The sequence below is a fragment of the Myotis lucifugus genome, unplaced genomic scaffold (genome assembly GCF_000147115.1).
Source record: "Myotis lucifugus unplaced genomic scaffold, Myoluc2.0 scaffold_26, whole genome shotgun sequence".
Taxonomy (NCBI): domain Eukaryota; kingdom Metazoa; phylum Chordata; class Mammalia; order Chiroptera; family Vespertilionidae; genus Myotis; species Myotis lucifugus.
The window spans coordinates 7979415-8002250 of NW_005871074.1; the positions used below are offsets into that span (position 1 = coordinate 7979415).

At 45.4% G+C, this 22836-nt stretch overlaps 1 long non-coding RNA gene across 3 annotated transcripts; it reads right to left on the reverse strand.

The window, feature by feature from the left end:
- Positions 1-10: 10 nt before the first annotated feature.
- On the reverse strand, positions 11-17585 carry LOC106696714. Of its 3 annotated transcripts, none has more exons than XR_002828605.1 (3): positions 17326-17585; positions 16496-16607; positions 11-53 (listed from the first exon to the last, which is right to left on the reverse strand). It is a non-coding gene; the product is annotated as an uncharacterized LOC106696714 (long non-coding RNA). The 3 variants fall into 3 exon arrangements; XR_002828604.1 differs by lacking the exon at positions 11-53 and adding an exon at positions 1216-1531; XR_001347663.2 differs by lacking the exons at positions 11-53; positions 16496-16607 and adding exons at positions 6482-7574; positions 10309-10516.
- Between the last annotated feature and the right edge of the window lie 5251 nt (positions 17586-22836).

The window sequence follows — 22836 nt, forward strand, 5'->3', positions numbered from 1 at the left end:
GAGGTCTCTGGAGACATTGGAGGGGAGTTTTCCCTCCAGCAGCTTCCAAGAGGCTGTAGAACACCAGAAAGAACAATGGATCGAGAAGTGTGGTTACAAGACAAACTCAGAGACACCGACAATAGCGTGATGGTTGCCAGAGGGAAGACGGGGTAGGAGTGGGAGAGGGCAAAGGGGGTCAAATACATGTAGTGAAGGAAGGAAACTTTGGATGGCGAGCACACAATGGAATATACAGATAACGTATTATAAAATTGTACCTGAAACTTACCTAATGTTATTAACCAGTTACTCCAATAAATTTAATTTTCTAAAAAGAAATGCTCTTGCCCTAGCTCAGCGGTTCTCAACCTGTGGGTCGAGACCCCTTTGGCGGTCGAACGACCCTTCCACAGGGGTCGCCTAAGACCATCCTGCATATCAGATATTTACATTACAGTAGCAACATTACAGTTATGAAGTATGAAGTAGCAACGAAAATAATTTTATGGTTGGGTCACAACATGAGGAACTGTATTTAAAGGGCCAGAAGGTTGAGAACCAGGTTTGGGTTAGTGGATAGAGAATCAGCCTGCGGAAGGGTCCCCTGTTCAATTCCAGTCTTGGGTACATGACCGAGTTGAGGGCTCAATCACCAATGGGGGTCATGCAGGAGGCAGCCGATCAATGATTTTTTCTCATCATTGATGTTTCTATCTCTCTCTCTCTCTCCCTTCCTCTCTAAAATCAATAAAAAAATATATTTTAAAAAAGGATGTTTAAATCATTTTTTAAAAATGCTCTTAGGACCATTGTCAGGCATGCTGTTTTAAGGATGATGTAGCATATGATTTAAGGGAGATAGAAAGATGTTTTCCTCCAAGAAAAAAAATTATCCTTGCCCTGGCCAGTGTCTCAGTGGTTAGAACACCAGTCCACACATCAAAGGGTCTGAGGTTCAATTCCTGGTCAAGGGCACATACCTGGGTTGCAGGTTCACGCCCCACCCCTGGTTGGGGTGCATATGAGAGGCAACCAATCGATGTGTCTCTCACATCTCTCTCTCTCTCTCTCTCTCTCTCTCTCTCTCTCTCTCTCTCTCTCTTTCTCTCTTCTCCCCCTCCTTTCCACTCTCTCTCTGATAAGCAATGGAAAAAATGTCCTCGGGTGAGGATTACAACAAAAAAAATTATCCTTAAAATTCCACAATTATACATTCATGGCTTTTCCTGAAATTTTTATTTCTTATTCAAATGAAAGGACCTCTGAAATGGAATGTCTCGGTCGATTACACCTTAGGATGGATGATTTTACAAGACCCTTTCCTGAGAAGAGTTTGTCCCAGGCAGACAGAGTGTGAGGACACTAGATGCTCTTGGGAGAACAGGAGATATTTCCTTCTGCACAGCCGAAGTATGGGCGGTGTTTGGGGGCATGAGCCTTTCCATTGAGGAGATGGATGGTCCCTTTGAGCAGCTTGTCTGGGGTGATGTCCCATGATCAGTATCACCACTGCAGTGCGATGAATTGGACCAGAATTCTTGCATGAAACCTTAAAACAAAGGACATTTTTGGTAAAACGAGGGGGGGGGGGACTTTAGGTGTCTTGAAAGCTAGGCTGACCAGTCAGCACTGTGATTACATGCTGAATTAACATAATGGGCCTCTGGAGAGTCAGAGCTGTGAGGTGCTGTGAGAGGTCATCTCGCCCCGTGCTCTACTTTTGCAGATTGAAGCTTAAGAGCCAAGTGGTTTGCCTAAGATCTTAGCAACGTGCTGGTCTCCATGCTCTTGGCTATTGGATGTTTTTCCTTACTATCAGACCGATCTTCAGAACCAGGAAGCTGGATATTGAAAATACATCTTTCACTCTGTCTTGGCATATCTGAGTTCATTAAAACATGTTCTTTAAAACTTTAGCATCCCCCTATGAAATAATAGATGTGGCAATGGTCATCAAAAGCTACGGAAACCATTAGGCGAAAGCTAAAAGAGAGTTTTATGATGAGTGGAACAGGCTGACAACACCCAAACCGCACTGATCAATTTTAATATCACCAAAAGAGAGATAGCCGGACTCTACATGCTTCCCAAAGTAATGCAATGAAAGTGCTTGCACCTTGACTAAGAGAAAACAAAAGACTCAAATTACTAAAAGGAGAAAAGAAAGAAAGGACATAATTACCAACTTTCAGAGATAAAAAGGATTATACAGGGGTGGGCTATAAGGGGTCCATGGAGGAAAAAGAGGACGGACATAGGTAAAACTTTCAACAATAAAGATTTTTTTAAAGGAGTGTAAAAAAATAATATAAACTATTCTACACCAACCAAATAGATAATCTACATTACCTGGGCAAATCCCTAGAAATACAAATTTCTACCTAAACTGACTCAAAAAGAAATAGAAAATTGTAATAGATCTATAACAAGTAAAGAAATTAAATCAGTAATCAAAACCTCCCAACAAAGAAAAAACCCACATGGCTCCACTGGTGAATTCTACCAAACTTTAAAGAAGAATTAAGCCTGCCCTAGCCAGTTTGGCTCAGTGGGTAGAGTGTCGTCCTGCAGACTGAAGGTTCCCGGGTTCGATTCCAGTCAAGGGCGCTTACCTCCATTGCAGGCTCATCCCCGGCCCAGGCCCTAGTCAGGGCTCATGCAGGAGGCAACCAATCAATGTGTTTCTCTCACATCGATATTTCTCTCTGTCTTTCCCTCTCTCTTCCACTCTCTCTAAAAATCAATGGGAAAATATCCTCAGGTGAGGATTTTCTTAAAAAAAGAATAATTAATCCCAATTCTTCCCAAACTCTTAAAAAAAAACTCATCCTATGAGGCCAGCATTACCCTGATATTAATGCCAGATAAAAATACTACAAGGAAAGAAACTATAGATTAATGTCCCTTGTGACTATAGATGCAAAAAATCCTCAACAAAATAGTAGCAAACCGAATTCAGCAGCATATTAAAAGGATTATACAGTATGTCCAAGTGATATTTGTCCTAGGAATGCAACATATGAAATCAATGTAATATGTGATATTAATAGAATGAAGGGGAGAAACCACATGATCATCTCAACTGATGCAGAAAATATTTAATGTTGAAAACATCCAATACCTTTTCATAATAAAAAGTCAATAAACTAGATATAGAAGGGAACTTCCTCAACATGATAAAGGCTTTGTCTGAAAAACATCATACTCAATGGCAAAAGACTGAAACCTTTCCCCCTAAGATCAGGAACAAGACAAGAATGCCCACTTTTGCCACTTCTATTCAACATATTAGAAGTCCTAAACAGAACAATTAGATTTTAAAAAGAAGAAGAAGAAATAAAAGGTATCCAAAGTGGAAAAGCAAAACTATCTCTAAAACCCTAAAGAATTCACAGAAAAATTATTAGTGCTAATAAACAAATTCAGCAAAGTGGTAGGATAGAAAATAAAAAATCAGTTGTGTTTCTATATACTGCCACTGAACAATCAGAAAAGGAAATTGAGCCCTAGCCAGTTTGGCTTAGTGGATAGAGCGTCGGCCTGCGGACTGAGGGGTCCCAGGTTCGATTCCAGTCAAGGGCATGTACCTTGGTTGCGGGCACATCCCCGGTGGGGAGTGTGCAGGAGGCAGCTGATCGATGTTTCTCTCTCATTGATGTTTCTAACTCTCTATCCCTCTCCCTTCCTCTCTGTAAAAAATCAATAAAATATATTTTAAAAAAAGAAAAGGAAATTGAGAAAATAATTCTACTTACAATAGCCTCATACAAGAATCAACCAATGAGTGCATAAATAAGTAGAACAGCCGAAACCGGTTTGGCTCAGTGGATAGAGCGTCGGCCTGCGGACTGAAGGGTCCCAGGTTCGATTCCAGTCAAGGGCATGTACCTGGGTTACAGGCACGTCCCCAGTGGGAGATGTGCAGGAGGCAGCTGATCGATGTTTCTCTCCCATCGATGTTTCTGACTCTCTATCTCTCTCCCTTCCTCTCTGTAAAAAATCAATAAAATATATTTAAAAAAAAATAAGTAGAACAACAAATCGATGTTTATCTCTTTCTCTCTCTCCCCTCCTCCCTATCTAATATAAATAATATAAAAAGAAATTATGGTGTATATATATTCAATGGATTATTATTCAGCCATAAGAATGAATGAAATCTTGTCATTTGTGACATGAATAGACCTCAAAGGCATTATGCTAAGTGAAATAAGTCAGACAGAGAAAGACAAATACCTATGATCTCTCTTATATATATAATCTAATTTTTTTTAAAAAAACCATGTTTACAGATGCAGAGAATAGATTTGTGATTGCCAGAGGTGGGAGTGGGGGTGAAAGAAATGAGTAAAAGGGGTCAAAATGTTTTTAATTTTTTTTTTAAATTAAGCTAGGGTATACAGAATACCAAATACAGAATTGGTAACATCTGTGAAAAAGTATTAATAAAAATAAGTGGAGCCCTGACCGGTTTGGCTCAGTGGATAGAGCGTCAGCCTGCGGACTCAAGGGTCCCAGGTTCGATTCCGGTCAAGGGCATGTAACTTGGTTGCGGGCACATCCCCAGTAGGGGGTGTGCAGGAGGCAGCTGATCGATGTTTCTCTCTCATCGATGTTTCTAACTCTCTATCCCTCTCCCTTCCTCTCTGTAAAAAAAAATCAATAAAGTATATTTTTAAAAAAATAAGTGGAAGGAAGCATTAAAAAAGAAAGAAAACAAAAGTCTCAGTTGTTATGTTGTTACAACTGAGCTAAATGGAAAAGACCTTTATTTTTTTTACAGCCCAACAACCTTCTTGCCGTAGGAATGCCCAGAGGCAGGAGGTGAGGAGAGCAGCCGGCTGCTCCAGGCTGGGCAGACCGAAAGCAGGGTCCCTGGGGAAACAGAAAGAGAGGAGGACCTTCCCTCATGGGTGGAAAGGCCGGCCTAAGGCCAGTTTTCCGCTGCTGCCCACAGAAAGCAAGAATGCCCACTGGGCTCCTGTCCCAGGCCCCCCACAGCAGCAGTCGGTCAGTTTTACACCTTTTCACTTCTAAAGCTGTCCTCTGTTTATGACCTATTCACCTTCCATATAAACTTACCAGGCCGAGGCCAGCTCACACACTGTGGCAAGCTCAGGGTCAGGTTCAGTTCAGTGTGTTTTCAATGCTTTCTGTAAGCCCAGCACCTTGCTATATGCTTAGGAAAATAAAAGATAGTTAAGATGTGCTTTCTGCCCCTCCAGGAAATTACAGTACAGAACATCAAAATGTTTTTTAATGTTCATACCTCAGTGGAAAAAATTGTTCTGTATGGATCATATGTGTGTGTGTATTAAAAAAACCTAAATTTTTGTCTGCCCATTTAAAAGTGATTAACACTTACTGACTGCTTATGACATGCCATGCTCTATTCTCAATGGTCTATATATATTAATACTTCATTACAAGACAGCCACAAACATTAAGATCTCGTAATAATGAGATACGTGCATATTTTAAAATGATTTATTAATCAATAATTCAAGTTATTTTTGTATCTGCTAACACATTACAACTAACATGGCCTGGAAGCAAAAGTTTTAAATGTTATACAAATCGTAGTGGTCTCAAACTATCTGAGGCTACTTTTTTTTTCAAGCTTTAATGTCTTATGTATTGTTGACACTATTACAGATGTTCCCCCCCCACGCCCGTTTCCCACCTCTACCCAGCACCCCCCATGTCTTTTTTTAAAAGAATATTTTATTGATTTTTTACAGAAAGGAAGGGAGAGGGATAGAGAGTTAGAAACATCGATGAGAGAGAAACATCAATCAGCTGCCTCCTGCACGCCTCCTACTGGGGATGTGCCTGCAACCAAGGTACATGCCCTTGACCGGAATTGAACCGGGGACCCCTTAGTCTGCAGGCCGACGCTCTATCCACTGAACCAAACCGGTCAGGGCCCCCCATGTCTTTTTTAATTTTCAACATTTTTTGAGATTATGATTTTTTAAAATTTAAATTCTTTATTGTTTTAAGTATTACATAAGTCTCCTTTTTCCTCCATTGACCTCTCCCAGGCCACCCCCAACCCCCAGCACATGCCCTCCCCCCATCTGTGTCCATTGGTTATGCTCATATGCATGCATACAAGTCCTTTGGTTGATCTCTTACCCCCTTCACCCGCTGCCTTCCCTCATAGGTTGGACAGTCTGTTCCATGTTTCTATGACTCTGGATCTATTTTTGTTCATCAGTTTATGTTGTTCATTATATTCCACATGAGTGGGATCATGTGGTATATGTCTTACTCTGACTGGCTTATTTCGCTTAGCATAATGTTCTCCAGTTCCATCCATGCTGTTGCAAATGGTAAGAATTCCTTCTTTTTTTACAGCAGCATAGTATTCCATCGTATAGATGTACCACAGTTTTCTAATCCACTCATCTGCTGATGGGCACTTAGGCTGTTTCCAAATCTTAGCTATGGTAAATTGTGCTGCTATGAACATAGGGGTGCATATATCCTTTTTGATTGGTGTTTCTGTTTTCTTGGAATATATTCCTAGAAGTGGGATTACTGGGTCAAATGGAAGTTCCACTTTTAACTTTCTGAGGAAACACCATACTGTTTTCCACAGAGGCTACTTTTTAAAGGCCTGCTGTACACCTTTAGGAAAGTTCATCATTAAGGCTAGAGGCTGTAAAACCACATTGCAAGTGCTCTTCTTAATCACTGTTGCCTTTTTTGTCCAGCTTTACGCCAGCTGTGATTAGCTTATGGTAGGTTTTACCTTGTAATGTGGCCAATGAAGGGCTTGTGCTAGGTATGGGAGAAATGCAAGATCAGCTGTGTAGAGGGAGCAGAGAGGAAGGGCATTTAGCTCTGCTGACAGGGGCAGGGTAAGGGAAGGCTTTCTTTGTGAAGGGATGCATTCTAGGCAGAGGGAACCACCTGGAACCGCATGAGCCGAGATCCAGAAGCTTTAAGCAGTCGGTGGCTTCAGAGGACTATTTGCTCAGTGTTGCTGAATGTAAAGATGGTAAAGATGGTCTTAAGAGCTTTTTTTTAAAAGTCGGGGGTGGCTGTTGAGTTGTTCTGGGCTTGACAAGAACAACCTTAAAGAAACAAACTAACCTGAGATATGAGGCTCCTGCCCACAAGAACACCTGTTTGTCCACGTGGAAGAGCATCTGAGGGGTTGGCAGGAAGCTCAAGCCCCAGGTGCTCACGGGCCCAATCCCTCCCCCCTATCAGCTGGGATTCTCTGCACAGTTACGTCATTGATGGAAATTCAAGCAGCTCAGCGGCGACCAGCCAACCATTTCCAAAGAGACTCCTAGTAACGTGGAGCTGAACCCAGTAATGCAAACCCGCTCAAGGTGCGGCCCAGCTGAGTGGGTGTGCTTGGAGGATGCCAGCCTCTGACACCAGTGGAAGATGAGGAGCCAACAGGTCATGGTAGAAAAGGTAAAGGGAGATTTCCATTTCAAATCTGCTTTGCAAACAGCGACGGATGGCCTTATCTTCTTGAAGGAAAAGGAAAGGGAATCAAGGCGCTGAGGTCAGGAAATGTGCGCCCAAAAGGAACTCAAGGCTCATGGTGCCATGTTGGAAACCACTGGTGCCTGCAGGGAGCGGAGGAGATGGGATTGAGCATACAAGAGGATTTCTCCAGTTCTATACCTTCCTGAAAAGCAGGCAGAGGTATGAAGACCAAATGCTCGTCTCCTTCCTGAGCAAGGACCCGTCTGCCTGCCTCAGTGAGCACCATGGCAGACTGGGGAATTGCATTCTGTGAAATGGTAGGACCGGACTCTGCCCTGAACAGCTCCAAGGCTGTTGGTTCCCAGCGTCTCCTTTTGGCACTGCTCTGCCTGTCACAGAATTGCTGGTACACTTCTACTGCACTCTTACACAATGCAAAGTGAAACTTCATTGACTCTTTTCATGTGGAACTAAAAAAGGGGGGGCTTCATTGACAGAGTGAGAAAGAACAGAAATGATTAGGGATTCCTCTCTAGGAGCTCTCGGGTTCACAGACACAGATTTTATTGTCCTTGCTCCTTGGCAGCTAATGCTGAAACAGAATCTTCCAAGCTGGCTGCCCTGGACCGAGTTTTCTAGACCAGAGGCTGGCAAACTACAGCCCACGGGCCAATTCTGGCCCACCATCCATTTTTGTATGGCTTGAGAACTAAGAATAGCTTTTACATTTTTTAAAGTGTTAAAAAAAAAAAAAGGAAAGACTTACAGTGGACAATAATGTATGGTACGCTTAAAATTTGGTAAGAGGATAGATTTCATGATAATAATAACTTCACAATAATAATAATTTTTAAAAGAACAGTCAAGAAAAGGATGGCTAGTATTTCGCGACACATGAAAATCACATGAAATTCAAATTTAAGTGTTGCTACATAATGTTTGATTGGAAGACAGCCATACTCAGACTTAGGGCTGCTTTCACACCACAGCGGTAGAGGCAAAGGCAGGGCTTGCTCCCAAACATCCTTGTGAGGCTTGGAGGTTCCCAAGACTGATCGGAACCCATGAGACTAACCTGCTAATTCAACCAGGGTTGTTTACAGAATGTTAACTCTTTTACAACTACATTGGTGTTTACATGCCAAAGTCATTGTAGAACAGGAGGGGACCTGTTTGGGGTTGACTATCCCTGCCATGACTATCACCGCCAAGGAAATGTAGGTCAATTGGCGGGTGGGGGGTGGGGGGGCTCTTAAAAGTCCCTGGGTTCTGTGTAACAAGTCAAATTTGTGCAGGTTTCTTAGGGCCATTGCAACCAAGACCCTCCCCAACCTCCCTCTCCACCCCAAAGGCCCAGGTCTAAATAGTCTTTCTCAGTGGTTCTCAACCTTCTGGCCCTTTAAATACAGTTCCTCATGTTGTGACCCAACCATAAAATTATTTTCGTTTCTACTTCATAACTGTCATGTTGCTACTGTTACGAATCGTAATGTAAATATCTGATATGCAGGATGGTCTTAGGCGACCCCTGTGGAAGGGTCGTTCGACCGCCAAAGGGGTCTCGACCCACAGGTTGAGAACCGCTGGTCTATCTGGAGTCTTTGAGGCTGCCAGCGGTGCCCCTCCTCTTTCCTTTGCTACGGGGAGCAGACAAAAATGAGTCCCACATTAGGAATGCAGCAAGCAGATGGACAGTTGCTGCGTTTTGGGTTGTTTCCAACCCCCCTTTCCTGTCTGCACCCTTCCCCCCATTTCTCCCAGTGTCCCAAGTACATTTTTTAAAAAGAGAGGGCAAAACACAGAAACTTCCCTCCTGACAGCCCCACTGCCTGTCCCCACTACTTCCCAAATTCCAGGCCAGCAGACAACCTCTGCCCCACTGGGGAGGTCTTCTCCAGGGACCATCCCTCCTCTCTGTTCTCTCAGCTCCCCTAGGATGAAGGAGGAGGCCTGAGAGTGGAAAGGGAGTGGGAAATCAAGGTATGAGCTGCCCACCCCACTTCTGGAGCCCTGTGTAAGGGCTGTGAGAAGCTGGTAAGCTGAAGGGTGGAAGGGAAACCACCTTCAATACCAGCAGCTGTTCAGACATTGGTGGGGAGTCTTCCCTAGGTGCCTCTGGCTAAGCTGCTCAACCTATGGGGGCTGTGGAGGTAGCGTGGAGGCACAGACCAGGGACCTTGTAGGGCAACAGGGAGTGAGAGCTGTGGGAGACACAGGCAGAGGGAAGACCTGTGCAGAAGTGGCCCACTCAGCCCCAGGCCATACCAAGCTGGACCATATCCACCCAGGTCTTGCTTGAGCAATTAGGCATCACTTAGGGTTCATTTCTAACTTGTGCTTCTTTGCTTGGTTTGGCTTACCTTACTTTCCACTCACATCCACCCACAGATTAGAAAGCAATTCCAATGTCATGATGCCATTTAAGACCAAAGGCAGTCCCAGTAGCCAGGAAGGCATTCCAGATGGTGTGGCGGGAGTAAGGAATTCCTGGGCTTACAGGGAGCAGGGAGAGTATGCAGACACCATCTGTGATCGCCGGGGAAATATAATAGGACCCATGGAATGGAGAACCGCATACAACCCAGCGTAGGAGGTTGTCTTTTTAGCCGCTCTAGGGTCTGGGGTCCTCTCCATAGACTGCAGGAAGGAAGTCCCTCCAATGTCATCCTGCTATGACCTCTTCCACCTCCCAATTTGAAAATGAAGTGCTGCCTCTCTACAAATGCCTCCAGCCTGGAAACCAAAGAGTCACTGGCGCCTGCCTTTCATTCCAATAGCTGTTCCCTTTTCTCCTGGCCCCCACCCAAGCCCTCCACCCCTTAATGAGCCACTGAATACAAGAGGAAATGCCAGCAGGACTGGGGGCCTGGTCACCTCACGGGCTCCAAAGCAGAGCTTGGCTGGGGGAAGGAGGGCTAACTTGATGTCATCGCTATTCAAGGGCCTGGGCTCTTCCTGCCCAGCTCTGGGTATTGGGCTCAGCAGCTGGTCCTGGGAAGAGATGAAGCTTCTGAGTTCTTGAACTGGATCCTGAGATGCTGATGCCTTCTGGAGACAAGATGGCGGTGGAAACCAAGAGGCCCTGGGGTGGTGCACACACAATACAGTGTACAGGTGATGTGTTATAGAATGGTGCACCTGAAACCTATACAATTTTGTTAACCAGTGTCACCCCAATAAATTCAATAAAAAGGGGGGAAAAAGAGTAGGACAAAGGATATTCATCTGATCTGCCTGCAAAACAACCAAATACCCACTGGCTACACCTTCTTGGGCCTCGTGAGATATGCATAAAAGTAGAAGCAATAATGCTCTCACTAAGCCCCATGTTATTGTAGATTATTGAATACATGCCTTAAAAGTAGGAATACAACTCAGCTGGTGTGGCTCAGTGGTTGAGCATAGACCTATGTATGACCCAGGATGTCATGTTTCGATTCCCCGGTCAGGGCACATGCCTGGGTTGCGGGCTTGATCCCAGTGTGGGGCATGCAAGAGGCAGCTGATCAATAATTCTCTCTCATCACTGATGTTTCTATCTCTCTCTCCCCATCTCCCTTCCTCTCTGAAATCAATAAAAATATATATATTTTTAAAAAGAATCGTGGGATGATTTTATATTTCCCCCAAGACATATTGTGAATATTCTTTAAGTTATTTTGTTAAATAAATTCCTCAGAGGACAAGAGGTTCCTATAGCATGCAGGACTGGGCTAATGGGAATGGGTCCCCTGACCCTACAAATACATAAATGTGGGTAAGCCATATCACTATAGATAGATGATAGATAGATAGATAGATAGATGATAGATAGATAGATAGATAGATAGATAGAACAGATACATATACATATACATATACATATACATATACATATACATATACATATACATATACAAGGTTAAAAAAAAAAAGGGAAGGGGAAGGGAAATCATCATGTTTTAGAACCAAAGAGGGAACTCACAGGCAGAGAGCTGTCACATGAGCCTGATGTGGCAGTCAGGGAGGGGGTGGGAACTGGGCCCGGGTGCCGGCTGAAACTGAGACCCTTGTGTAAAGCTGCCCAAAATGGACTCAAAAAACCTTCCCAGCAGAACAGAGAAAGAGAAAGCAACATATTTGTGTCTCAGAACTCAAGATGGGGGTTGAGGGGGCAGCAGCGGGAAACTCTCCTATAAGAAATTACCAAATCAAGTTTATGCTGTGTGGATCTAAATTTCTACTACCTGCCCCATGATAATGAAAATTCTAGACCAAGAAATTAACATAAAAGTTCATCTAGGTTCTGTTCTACCCTGGGGCTCCAGCAAAAGCAAATGCAAAATGGCTTTACTTCTAGAACACTGTTACTGAAAATAGAAGAATCCTAGCTGGAAATGAGGATAATAAAAACTAGAAACCACAAAAACAAAAATGAACCACCTGAAGAATGCTGAGTAGACACATGGAACTGGAAAATTGGCATCCCAAGTATTAGAAATGACAGAATAATCTGAAAGACACTACAAAACCAAGCATGTTGAAAGTTACTAAAGAGATAACAAAATAGAGCAGTGGTTCTCAACCTTCCTAATGCCGCGACCCTTTAATACAGTTCCTCATGTTGTGGTGACCCCCAACCATAAAATTATTTTTGTTGCTACTTCATAACTGTAATTTTGCTACTGTTATGAATCATAATGTAAATATCTGATATGCAGGATGTATTTTCATTGTTACAAATTTAACATAATTAAAGCATAGTGATTAATCACAAAAATAATATATAATTATATATGTGTTTTCCGATGGTCTTAGGCGACCCCTGTGAAAGGGTCGTTCGACCCCCAAAGGGGTCTCGACCCACAGGTTGAGAACCGCTGAAATAGAGCCTGGAGTGAAAAAATGGGAAATTTTCAGTCCTGCCTCTCAACTTAATTTTGAAACAGACTCTAAGCCTCTTCTTTCTCCTATTAAAGTGAGAGTTCACAGAAGGCAAACAAGCAAATGGTATGTTCAGGATCAGGTCTAGCAAACAACTATTAACCAGGAACAATAAAATACCAGTCTTCCTTCAAATTATGGATGCACCTGCAGAAAGAATTAGAACCTGTGACTCCCCCATGAGACACCCCAAGAAACCAGCAGCATTTCAGATTCCCCCTCCCAAGCACCGAACACGCCTCTCACTAAAGTCCCTGCCATTCATGAAGGAGTTCAAAGAGGACTGGGAGTTTTCTCTGGGAAGTAGGACTTCCCGTGTCCCCTATGGCCTTCTAGTGTCCCCGTGATCATCACTGCTTCAGCTATCAGCTGAAGAGAAGCCTTCTGAGGCTCCATCTCTACTCTCTCAGGAAAGGGCTGACCAGGGTTTGATCCCCCTTTTCTTTCATTCTGGTCTCCTGTTTTATCTATATACTAGAGGCCTGGTGCACGAATTAGTGCATGGGTGGGGTCCTTGGCCTGGCCGGCAATTGGGGCCAACCAGGGCCAGTCAGCCAGGGGAAGGACCGCAGGAGGTTGGCTGTGGGAGCGCACTGACCACCAGGGGGCAGCTCCTTCGTTGAGCATCTGCCCCCTGGCGGTCAGTGCATCGACATAGCGACTGACCAGTAGTAATGGTCACTTAGGCTTCTATATATCCTATATAATAAAACCCTCATATGCAGATGAACCAAATGGCGGGACAACCGGATGCTATGACGCTCACTGACCACCAGGGAGCAGATGCTCAATGCAGGAGCTGCCCCACTGCCGGTCAGTGCACTCCCATGGGGGAGCACTGCTCAGCCAGAAGCCAGGCTCATGGCTGGCAAGCACAGCGGTGGCGACGGGAGCCTCATCTGCCTCCACGGCAGTGCTAAGGACCCCTTGGAGCATGTCCTACTGCAGGGAGCGGGCCTAAGCCGGCAGGTGGACATCCCTGAAGGGTCTCAGACTGCGAGAGGGCACAGGCCGGGCTGAGGGACACCCCACCTCCCCAACCTCCCCACCCCCCCGCCGCAGTGCATGTCATGCACCAGGCCTCTTGTATAGATATACTAGTAAAAGCCTAAGCAACCAGCTGATCAGCCAATAGCTATGATGTGCACTGACCATCAGGGGGCAGACATTCAACGTAGGAGCTTCTGAGCGACAGCAACTTTGCAGAGTGCCCTCTCACACTCCAGACCCCTCGGGGGATGTCAGACTGCTGGTTTCGGCCTGATCCCCTCAGGCCAGGCCGAGGGACCCCACCTGCCGGAGGGACCACGCTCACTCTGAAGACACTCTTTGAGCCCCGGTGCCACCCCAGGTACAGCCAGCCAGGGAGGGACTGTGGGAGGTTGGCTCCACGGCATGTCCGGCCCATCTCGCCCAGTCCCGCCCTGCTGGCCACCTTCTAATTAATTTCCTTTCAATGTGCACGAATCTGTGCACCAGACCTCTAGTTTTAATATAAGGTCAAATAATTCTTCCATCCCTTTTTCTTTTTTCAAGATTGTTGTAATTATTCTAGACCCTGTGCTCTTCTATCTAAATCTTAGAATAAGCATGTCTATGTCTACAAAAATACCTTGCTGGGATTTTGATAGAAATTATATTAAATCTATAGATGAATTTGAAAAGAATTGACATTTCTGCTATGTTGAATCTTCCAATCCATGCCCATAATATATCTCTCCATTTATTCAGGTGTGGTTTTTTTGTTTGTTTCATCAGCATTTTGTAATTTTCAGCATGAAAACCTTGTGCATGTTTTTTGTTTTTTTGTGTGTGGTTTTTTAAAATACATTTTTATTAATTTCAGAGAGGAAGGGAGAGGGAGAGAGACAGAAATATCAATAATGAGAGAATTATTGATTGGCTGCCTCTTGCACTCCCCCTTCTGGGGATCAAGCCCACAACCTGGGCATGTGCCCTTGACTCGAATGGAACCCAGGACCCTTCAGTCTGTAGGCTGACGCTCTATCCACTGAGCCAAACCAGCTAGGGTTAATTTTTAAAAATTCACTTTGGCAATACATAAGATGGGGTAAATTAAATGCTTCAGGGGTCCAAATATAAGTTACTAACCAGGTACTGAATTAGTTTAAAGAAAGAATATTGCAGGAATTTTCAATACCGCTATATCCCCAGTGCCTAGAATATCCCCTGGCAAGAAACTCTCAGTAAAACTTTGAGTGACAGACTGTCAAAAGAACTTATTAAAAAGGAAAAAAAAATTGCCTGGCCAGTGTGGATCAGCGGTTGAGCATCGAACAATGAACCAGGAGGTCAGGGCACATGCCCAGGTTTCAGGCTTGATCCCCAGTACCGGGACATGCAGGAGACGGCCAATCAGTGATTCTCTCTCATCAGTGATGTTTCTATCTCTCTCCCTCTCCCTTTCGCTCTCTGAAATCAACAAAAACATTTAAAGAAAAAAAATTTACAAAGCAAAACCTACACTTAGTGAGAGGACCACTAGAGGGCGCTCCAGCCCAGTAGCTAACAGACTGGGGAACAGCACCAAGTAAAGCACTCATCCCTATGGGAGAATCTTAGGGTTCTCCTAGCACTAACCACACTCTAGGGTAGCTTCAGAAGAGTAAATCCTAGCCACCCTCCCCTTTCACATACCCCCATGTCTTTCCTCTTTTGTGTGTATGTTTTCTCATGTGTACAAGTCAACCCTCTGACCCAGAGGGTAGGATTGCAGGGCCTCTATGTGCAGTTCCTACATGCTGGAACACTTAATAAATGTTACATTTTGTGCCTCAAATAAAGGAAATAGAATGTCATAGGCAGAAGCCATGCCTGGGAATCAGGAGGTGGGTTTCTAGACAGTTCTTTATATTCACTGTAAGTTCATCAGGTCCCTAACATTGTGCTATAAGTTTTATAGGTAAACTAGAGGCCCGATGCACAAAATTCATGCAAGAGTAGGCTTTCCTTTCCCCAGCTGCTGGCACTGGCTTCCCTCTGACACCAGGACCCGAGTTTCCCTTGCAGCCTCGGCTTTGTCCGGAAGGTCGTGCAGAATGACGTCTGGTCTAATTAGCATATTACACTTTTATTATTATGGATAGTGTTACTCCATTTTACAGATAACAAAAACTGAATTTCAGAGTGCTTATCAAGGGTCACATAGATCATAAGCAGATTTTGAACCGAGGACATTTTGTCTACAAAACCCATGGAATTAACACTATACCATCAGCTTTGAGTTCAAATATGTGACTATTGAGAGCATTCATGCTTTCTGTGAGATCCAGTGAGGCTAGAAGACTGAATGTTGGGGTTCAGTTGGAGTCAGGGGAAGGGAAAGAAAAGGCAGTTATATTGGAGCCCTTCCTGGGGGGTAGGAGAGGGCAATGTCACCACCCAGAAGAACAGGGTGGACCCACCCTCGGCAAGAGTCTTCAAGGTTTCTATCTGTACGGACTGAACCTTTGTGTCTGCCCCAAAATTCACCTGTGATGGTAACTCCCAATAGGATGGCATTTAGAAGTGGGGCCTTTGGGAGGGAAGTAAGTTTAGAGGAGGTCGTGAGGGTGGGGCCCCCATGCTAGGGTTGGTGTCCTTATAAGAAAAGGAGATCAGAGCCCTCTCCTTCTGCCACGAGAGGACACAGCAAGAAGGTGGCCCTTTGCAACCCAAGAAGAGGGTCCTCACCAGGAAACAAATCTGCAAGCAACTTGATCTTGAACTTCCCTACCTCCAGAACTGAGAAATCAATGTTTGTTGTATAAGCCACCAGTCTGTGGGCTTTTGTTATAGCAGCCCAAGCAGATTGACTGACCATCCTTGCCCCACTGTATCCTTTTCTCTTCTTGGGACGACTCCCCCCACCCCTCTTCTCACATTAAAAGCTGCTCTCAGATAAAGACACCATCTAGTTCACAAGCTCCTCAGCTAACCTGAAGCACTCTGAAGTTTGGGAATCACTGGGGTGAGGAAGTATGGGCCCTGGACTAAGTAGGTTATAAAAATATTTAAAGTGGGATTCTGAATATGGGCAGGCTAATTCCCCCTTTCCCCTGCTTCATTTTCCTCTTATGTGAAATGCAGAGAGTAATACTCGTCTAGATTGTGGTGCGATTTAAGTGATTTTTTTTACCAGTCAAACCTCTTGCCCATGGTGCAGGCACAGAGCTGGGCCTCGGGAAGTGTTCGTTTCCTTTCTTCCTTACTTGTAGAGAATGCCAAAGACAGTTTACAGTTAGCAGAACCTTTTTGTTCAAAGAGAAAAGTTAAAATGGGAGAATATCAGGCATCAACTAGTGAGTAGAAGAGGTATTTGGGGCCTGAGGGTGGGGAAGAACATTTGGGGACCGAGGACCTTGATGAGTCACATTAACCATAAGGAAACTGTGGACACAAGTCACAATCCTCACCCAAAGCCAGAAGAAGGCCTCAACACACTCCCTGTGCTGGGTGGATCTGCTCAGAACTAGGGTTTGCTTGCGAACGCTTTCACACACACCCTCCCGATTTTTCCTCTAATCCACTTGTGCTGGAATCTTCTGTTGCCTCTTAAGATTCACTCTCCACCCTTTTCCAGCCTGCTCTGTGCCCCAGGAAGTTGGACTATAAGGCAGCATCAATGGGCTGCCTTGTCCTTTGTCCTCCAGCTGGATTAGGGCACCAGGGAGCTGGGCAGGAGAGCAGAGGGCAGGAGGCCAGCGGAGCATGAGTTTCTACTTCCTATTCCCTCCTTGTGCCATATGGTGGCAGCTCCATATGGTGCCTCTCCACAAATTCGTGCTCTTTCCCTCCCTCCCTCCCTCCCTCTCTCCTTTCCTCCCCCTACCCCTGAATTCCAGTAACCACACTCCCTTTGTTCCTTCCGGCCCGATCTGCCCCAAGTACCAAGGTTTCCCTTGTGGTTTTCCTACCTCTAGCCCACACCTTTATAAATTGTCTCTTTATTAAACCTCCTCAAATTACCTAGTTTGAGTGACACTGACTGACCATCCATGAAGGCGGGTTAGGTCCAAGAAGCCGGCATCCTGCTGGTCCCTGGTGACTACAGTGCTACTGTTCTTCAGTTGCCACCAAAGGATCTCTTTGTTGTTTCACTCTACTGGCCAACACACAACACCTTCTGAGACATCTCAGGTGGACACACCCAGGGCCATCCGCAGAAGGGCAACCCCAGGTAAATCGCCTCATGGGCACTCCACCACTCTCCAGCTCCATTGTGTTGTTTCTGCAATGGGAAGAAGATGATTAGCAAGGAATTAAGCCTAAGAACCTGCTCTTGAGGTCCAAGTAAAGAGTGCAGACCCTACTCTGAGCCAATAAAGTTTTTTTACAAGCCCTTAAACCCAGGAGACATATTAAAACATTGACTCCACCATTGGGAACCTTCATGTTAGTTCATATGTCCCATCATCATGGCCTCATGATCTTTAGAGGCACCTGTGATTTTTTGTATGACAAAGGATTCCTGTATTTTCTGCCCCAGATCAAGATTCAATCCTATATAATAAAAGGGTAATATGCAAATAGACGGAATGGCAGAACAACCGAACAACCAATCAAAGCGTAATATGCTGATATGCTAAGGCTGCTCAACCGCTCGCTATGACATACACTGACCACCAGGGGGCAGATGGTCCGACCGATAGGTTAGCATGCTGCTGGGGTCCAGCCAATCAGGACTGAGCGAGATGGGCCAGACATGCCCTGGAGCCCTCCTGTGGTTCCTCCCTGGCCCAAATGTGCACTGGTGGGGTCCCTCAGCCTGGCCTGCACCCTCTTCAATCCAGGATCCCTCAGGGGATGTCGGAGAGCTGATTTCAGCCCAATCCCACAGGCCACTCTCCTTGGGAGGGTGCCAGACACAGGGCTCATGGCTGGCGAGTGCTGCTGTGGCAGCCAAGCCTCTCCCCATTGGGACTGATTGGGCGCGAGCCTGCGGCAGGCACAGTGGGGCTGGGATGAGCAGGAGTGGCAGGTAGGAGCTGCAGGTGGTGTTGGACTGCAGGTTTCTTCCCAATCCCTGCAGGCCACCCAGAGGGACCCCACCTGTGCACAAATTTGTGCACTGGGCCTCTAGTCATTTATAAAAGACATGATAAGGAAAACAGGCAGATTCTCCAAGAATAACAATTCTCCAGAATTGTTATTCTGGAGAATAACAATATGGTTGAAAAGAAACAGCTCTTACAGTGAGAAACAGCCTTGCCATTGAGTTTATGGGAAGCAAAGCAGAATTGAGAGTTATGGTGTCACCACTGATGAGCACCAAAGGGCTGAATGTTGGGAGGCCTAAAGGTACAGAGTGGAGGTATTCATCAGCCAACATCTTGGGTTTGCAAGCAGGGCTATCCAAAAAGACCAAAGAGCAGAGAGAAAAACAAAACAAAACAAAACAAAAAAACAAATAGCAGAGAGAGAGTACAAGACAAACATGTTGATGGACAGGGACCCCAAAGCCATTCCCCAAGCACAACAGGCCTCTCCAGGCCTGCTTGGGGCACCTTCATTCCAATCATATCAATTAACCTCGTAAAGCATTTCCTGCCAGAAGACCAGGCCTGCATGCCTGTGGGTGATGGAGAGCGAGACTGCACGCAGTGATACTGCGAGTCCATCTGGAATGGAAGCCAGAGCTCCAGAAGAAAGGCTGCGTCTATCTCAGAGGCAGGCAGCAAAGAACATCCCTTATCACACAAGAAAGCACAGGAGCCTCCAAAGGCCACTGGGGCCATGGTGACAGGACTAACAGCTAAAGTGAAGGAGTCCCAATGTGGAAGGGGGAACACGGTCGGTCGGTCAACATCAATAACATTAGGAAAGGATTAAAACAAACACACACACCAAGTCACTTCTCTCCCACCACCCCCCTTCCCCTCCCCCGTCCCTTCCTAGCCTGCGGGGCTTCAGAAGTCAATCTCTACTTTGGTGTAGCTCAGTGAATCTGAAAGCAATGGCTCCTGCCACTTCCTTCCCAGGCAGCCACTCCTGGGGACCCTCTCGCGGGACTCCTTCCCCACACAGGTCCAGCTCAGCTGTATGAGACAAACACCAGAGAGGGCCAGTGCCTGCTTAGGGCTATTTTTAGACTGGGCCTGTGTGCCTGGTTGGCTACCCAGATAAATTCCACTTAAAATGATAAAAATCAGCCCCTTACCCCTCCCTGCCTACAGATCAAGTAGAACAAGATGGGATGGAAACTATTCACTCTGCACCCCCCTCCTTATCTTTCTTCTGGAAAACATTCCCCCACTCATTCTGCTTTTGTTCTTTGGACCTACAGCTACAAGTGCTAAAACAGCCATAAGCTAACAGATTTAGAAGAGCCTTGAAAGGAAGACAGAAATAAGCGATTTTGGCTCTGGGCAGCTAAGCACCCAAAAGTATCATCAATGGCTTCCACACGCCATTGGTGCCACCAGTTATCTGTCTAAAAGGCAACTCTCATCATGTACCTGCCTTGTAGGAGCTGATATGTGCTTACGGACTTGATATGAATGAGTCCCTGCTCTATAAAGAGGCAGAAACCAGCATAGACAAAAAGGCTGGGCAGGAAACAATTCATCAGTGAGTTCATCAAAGACATAAAATGTCACTGCTTGAAACCAGTAAGTTTTGGCCAGTGTGGCTCAGTTGGTTGAGCATCTTCCCATGCACTAAAAAGGTCGCAGTTCCATTCCAAGTCAGAGTGTTATAGGGACCTCTCACCGGCACGAGAGAGGTGATACCGGACAGGACAGCTCCCTGAGTCAGTGGAGAGGGCTGTCCCCAACCTTGATCCTTGTCTTCTCATATAAATGAATTTATACAAGAGACCTTGACTGAGTTGTGAAAAGCCAGTTTATTAAAGCATGCATTTCTGTTGAAAAAAAAGCAAAAGCAAAGCAAGCAAACCTATACATCTGACTTATGAAACACAGACAGGCTCTCAGCTAATCTGAAGGGCAAGTTGGGTGGGGGTCTGAGGCGTTATATACCCTCCTGGCTATAGGCTTCAAAATTTCTCTGCTGACTATTTTGGTATAGACTAATTCTCAAGGTTCCTTTTTAAAAAAAAAAGTTTTTATTGACTTCAGAGAGGAAAGGAGAGGGAGAGAGAGATAGAAACATCAGCGATGAGAGAGAACCATCGATCAGCTGCCTCCTGCACACCCCCCACTGGGGATCGAGCCCGAAACTCAGGCATGTGCCCTTGACTGGAATCGCACCTGGGACCCTTTAGTCCGCAGGCCAACACTCTATCCACTGAGCCAAACCAGCCAGTGCTCAAGGTTCCTTTTTTAATTTTGTTGTGGTCCTCCCAGAATTCATGAAAAGGACCTGGTAACTTTATCTTGCCAAGCCTTGAAACTGCTGGCTTCTCTGCTTAGAAGGCCCTAAAAACTGCCCTTTTTTTGTTCTTTCCCCTTAACCCCTCCCTTTCTGCATTCTCTCATTATGGAGGTTTTTCAACCATTTGTTCTATGTCCTTGGCTGGGGAAGATAATGGCTTGTTAGTTACAAGCTGGCTGCAAATTGCCCACACTGTTTGGCCTTGTTTTAACTTTCCTGTCTCAGATTCCCTATTCCTTCTGCCCTGGAATCCTGTAATAAGGGCACATGCCAAGGTTTTGGGCTCAATCCCTGGTCGGAGTGTGTCAGGGGTAAATTCAGGAGGCAGCCAATTGATTTATCTCTCTCACATCAATGTTTCTCTCTCTCTCTCTCCTTCTCCCTCTCTCTCAAAAATCAATAAAAACATTTTTTAAATTAAAAAATCCCATAACATTTTAATTATGAAAAAAATAAATAAATTGCCATTGCTGAGGGTTCTCGGAAATCTTCAGATCCACCCTTCTCATCTGACAGAAGATTAAATTGAGGCTCAGAAAAAGGAAGGGACTTGTCCAAGACTGAACAGCTACTTAGCAGCACCACACTCCTCATCCCAGGCTATTGCGCCTCCTACTGAGTGTTGAGTTTTTGAAGCAGGCCTCTTCCCAACAATCTCAACCACCCAAACATGCCCAGCCAATGAGGCACCAGAGCAAACCCCCCTTTCATAACAGTTCTTCCCAGGGGAGAATGGGCTACTGGCCTGGAAGGGAAGTGAGACTGGGTTCTAGGCCTGCCTCCGGCTTTTCACAGCTGTGTATTCTGGACAAACCCCTGCTCCCCTCTGGGCCTCAGTTTTTTGTTTTTGTTTATTTTTGAATAAGATGGACCTGGATAGAGTTAAAATTTGGCAATTCCATAGCTTTCTGGGAGGAAAGTTCTGGGAAGACCTTTGGGATTGCTTTCATATCACCTCATTCCAGAGCTGCGCTTATCCAACAGAAATATACTACAAGCCGTGGATATATATACTAATATATGTATATAATATTTCTTATAGTCCCACTGAAAAAAAAACAGGTGATATTAATTTTAATAATATATTTCACTTAACATAGTCAAAATACTATTTCAACATGTAATCAATATAAAACAAAATATTGAGATATTTTAATTATTTTTTCATACTAAGCCTTTTAAGTCTAGTGTGTATTTTACTGTTGTGAATGTGGACTAGCCATATTTCAAGTGCTGCCCAAGCACACGTGGCCAGTGGCTACCTGACTAGACAGTGTAGGACTAGATTTAGCTCAGGAGTGACCTGGGGCCTCACTCTTCTGCGGTCCATTCTAACTCCAAAGCCACCAATTTTCTTTATAAAAAACAACAACACTAAATCATGTCGCTCCCCAGCTTAAAAGATCTCTGATATTTCAAGCCTTCATAGGGCAAATTCTGAACACCCTGGCAAAATTGCCTTCACAACCTGGCCCCAAATTTCCTTTTAAACTGTTCTCTCCTTTTTCTTTCCAAATTGTGGCCACAGTGGCAGAAACTGTTCTCTCACCCAACAGGCTTTTCCATTCTCCTTGCATTTTTATCTCTCCGCTTAGGGCTCTCCTTGAAGATTCATTCCTTCATTCAAAGAGTGCCTTCTAAATGTCAGGCAGCCTGCGGGCTTTTGGACCCAACTCAAAGAGCTACAAGGAACCTTCTTTGATCAACTCTTACCCCTCCCCCTACTCTGGCCTCCCCGATTGTCCAATCCCACCCCGCTCCACCTTGTCCTTTAGCCCCAGCGCCCAGCTGGGTGATCTGTTCACGTGTCCTTTTCCCACACTCTCCCCAAAGCCTTGGAGGGAGCCTTCTGGGCCATTTCTCCAACGCCTGCCACAACGTGAAGCCTCAAAACCCCAAGAAGGGGGTGAATGGCCAGTCAATCCCGACTTTCTCTTCTGAGGAACTAAAGCCCGAAACTCGGATGGTTGAAGGGAAAAGCCAGCCCGAAACCCTCGTGCAAGCCTTCCCGGAGAGGCGCGGGTCGCCGTAGTCCCCCGCAGAGCGAGGAGACCCGCCCCCGCCCACCGAGACACGAACCCAACCACCTCTCGCCCCCCCGCCCGCCCCCCCAGCGTGGCCAGGACAGACCCCGGCAAGGCGCAG